Here is a 4,129-nt window from a genome sequence, read left to right on the forward strand (position 1 = left end):
TATATATATATATATATATATTTCATATGTTCTTTTTTGTTGTTTCAGAATTTTACTGCGGCCATCCTGGAGCATCGCCTTTTAATCGAACAAATTAATCCCAGGACTTATTCTTTGTACGCCTAGTGCTTATTCTATCGACTCTTTTGCCGAACCGCTACGTAACGGGGATGTAAACACACCAACATCGGTTGTCAACCGATGGTGAGGGGGATAAATACAGATACACAAACATATACCTATACATATATATACATATATATATACATATATATATATATATACTGGCACATACACACACTTATAGATAGACAGAAATGTGTCTGGTACACGCAAATTTGTCACTACTAAGTTAAAATGCAGACCAATGTATCATACTTAATGTATATAATATGCAGATAGTTCAATATTCATCCTAACGTTACAACTCTTATGGACATGCTCAGTTGAATGCACCCTGAACATCGGAAGGAGAAAAATGTCGGCATTTTTGTACGTTTTGAGTGACTTTTACTCCATACCAGCTACATGGCCAGACAAGAACTCGTCACTTACTGATATAGAAAACAATGATTAAAACATTCACTGTAATTGCGAATAGCTACTGAACTGGACGAAAATCCGGTATACCCAACTGAGTTGAGTTAAATTGAAAACAGCGATCTATGTATTTTACTTCACGTATATATACCATTTATAGCTTCTGTTATAGCAGTATTCTACCTGAAATAACGTCTCGTATGAATGTGCCATTGTAAACATCTTTGGCTATCTTCATTGAATACTGCTCCAATTGTGTATACTGGATTTCTGTTCAGCCAGGCAGCTTTTCGTAATTACAGTAAATATTTTACTCACCATTTTCTATAACGGTAGACGATGAATTTTCTTCCAGACACGTCACCGAAAAATCCCCAAAAACCAAAATGCAGCTAGGGTTCTTGTTTGCCCTTGATGGAACGATTCTACGTTTCACTCCGATGATTATTGTTTTGAACAGAGCAATTTCGTAAGAGATGTCATCTCAGGTCAAATACCGCAGTAATTGGCCTACTAATACTCCATTAAATACCGCAGTATTTGGCCTACTAATACTCCATTAAGTATAATGAATAGATGAATATAAATACACGCGCGCACGTGTGTGTTTGTTTGTATACGGAATAGGAAGCCGAAGGTTAAATATCATAATATGAAATGATGAACTCAAATCTAGTTGTGCCCTATTAAGCGTCGTGTAAATAAAGAGATGACTCCTGTCTCTTCATCCTGTATCAACATATGGAGTTGCTTTGGTTCTTACGAATGGAAAGGAGGTTGGCGAAATTTCGAAATTACATTTATAAGAAACAATGCTTAAATAAATCACATTATTAGATTGTTTCTGTTTTGATGCATATGAAATATATAAACATATATATATACGACGCTCGTATATGTACTTTTGTTACATAATCATTTTAGTAAAACGCATTGGAGATTTGATATTACAAAAGTACTGAAGTGCTAATATACGTACATGTGTGTGTGTGTGTGTGTTTGTGTGTGTATGAATGTGTGTATATATATATATATATATATACATATACACACACACATGTATATACACTGGCAATGTTTCAGCATGACCACAGCTTTAGGGCTGAAATGCATAAAAGAATAAAAGAATATATGCATGTACATATATATGTATGTGTGTGTATTATGTATGTACATGTATATGCATATATATATACATATATGTGTATATATACATATACACGCGTAAATTTTTACATATATATAAGAAAACATGAAAATGACAGTCACAACCATAAATACGTGAGGTGTGTGTGTATGTGTTTCTTTGTCTGAGTGTGTATATACATACATACATGCATACATACATGCATACATATGTGATATGGACTTGTGTTCCTGTTGTCATTAGTATGCAACGTCAGTTTTAGTATTTTGTACGAGACATCATACATGTACATAACAAGAAACATTTATAAAGAAATACAAAATATTTTTAAACATCGCTACAAATGATGAAATCATAAAGGTTACTATCCCATCCTGTTGAAATGCTATTCAAGATAGTTTTGGTAGCTGTATGTCACCTGACGAAGGAAAATAGTGTGTTTCTTATCAATATCAAACATAATATTCATCCATGTTGAACAAAATGTCATCGAAATATTATGGTGGAAATCACCAATGTTTCTCGCAAGAATCAGATTTGTCGACAACATATTCACCAGTTCTGAAATATTAAATGCTATTTTCTGACAGACAATACCTCGAGATTAAAGAATTATGCATAGGATTGAGAAATATGTAAGTATGTATGTATGTATGTATGTATGTATGTATGTATGTATGTATGTGTGCATGCATATTTTCAAAAGCTTCATACATTTACTATGATTAGAAAAAGATCTTTTAAAAATGTGAGTAACTATCTAAATTAAATATTTAACAGAATACCACTAACTCTTGTGGAAGACGTTAGTGTATATCGTGTATATTATAACTAGTGCGCATCTTGTATGTAAGTGCTTTCGTTTTTCAACTCTTTAAGCACCCGCCTTCTGTGTTAATGCATATAGGGGAAGTTGTTTTCTTTTTCTTGTAATTGTTTATTTTCGAACTTATAATTTTTATAAAGTATTCTTCTTTTGCCTTTCGAATTAGATCATTTTCATCTTTCATTTAGTAAAAGAGGTGTATGTTAATTTTTTTTATTTGCACAAATGGCTAGATGTTTACTGCATGGAACATTTCTATGAGCTGAATCTTTAATTTGTTGTTTGTGCACGTTTACACGACTAGATTGTTTTGTCCCAGTTTCTCCAATATAATTTTCATTCCATTGTGAACAAGCGATGCAACAGATAATATTTTTTGTGTTGCAATTCATGTTTGCATTCACTTTCAGTTCTTTCCCATTTTCGTATCTTCTGGTTCTTCCTTGCTCAATTATTTCAAATATCCCACAAGTTTGTTACATGCATTATTTCTTTCTCCGATGTGAATATTGCATTTGTTAGAAGTCTCTTGAGATTTGGAGGTTGTGTTCGATTTCTGATTTTTCAATTATTCGTTCGGGATTATATTATTGATGTAAAATTGGGAAGTATAGTTCCTAGGATTATTGGTGACTACAAATGGAACACCTGTTTTTGTACTTTCGTTTTCCCCCTTAGTATGAATATCCATAAAATATAGATCAGTGTTTCTTTTACTTTGGTTATGGTATGATTTATAAGCTTTTGTGGGTATTCCTGTTTTTGAAGGTACATATTTATTTTTAGTAGCTGTTTATCTCGTCTACTGGTGTGTGTAACGTCTTGTCATATTAAATGGTATGTTCGCTTTTGTATGAGAAGGGCGACATTAGAGATAAATTTAAAGCAGATAGAACTATTCAGAATGTCCTCAACAAACTTTCCGGAAAACTGTAGACACTGGTGTGCCCCACAAAACAGGAAATCATAGAGAAAATCTATTCAGTATGGAAGTCAAGAGATAGGATTTTCAAAATCAGGTGTCCACTGCATTTTGAAGCACTGTCATTGGAAAAGTTACATTTCAAGAAAAGTTCATACTCTCAATGAAAATAATTTGGACCGAGGTGTGGAGTTTTGTGAGTGATGCTTGGCAAGATGTATAAAAGATATACACTTTTCAGTAAAAATTGTTTGGAGGGATGAGGCTACATTTAAATTAAATGGTTCAACATGGGAACCTGAGAATTCGCATATTACCGAGGAACACCATGTTAATTTACCAGGAGCTACAGTATAGTGCGGTATGTCATGAAAACGATTAACTGGATAATTCTTTTTGACACTACTGTGACTGGTCCCATTTATTTGAACTTGCTGCGATCTCTCATGCAAGCATTCAAATAGACTTTAAAGATGTTGGGCTTTATTTTACAGCAAGAAGGGGCAACCCCACACTACCATAGTTATGTAAAGTTTTTGCTTGTGTATTGGATGAAGAGGTTCATCAAAATATTCTCTGCGTTCACTGGATCTCACCGCACTAGCCTGTTAAATTCTGAAAATGAAACGTATTTTTATAAACGCTGATTTTATGATCATTAAGTCTGTATGAATATAATTTTTGAGGGACAATC

This window comes from Octopus bimaculoides, chromosome 2 (assembly GCF_001194135.2).
Source record: "Octopus bimaculoides isolate UCB-OBI-ISO-001 chromosome 2, ASM119413v2, whole genome shotgun sequence".
Lineage (NCBI taxonomy): Eukaryota > Metazoa > Mollusca > Cephalopoda > Octopoda > Octopodidae > Octopus > Octopus bimaculoides.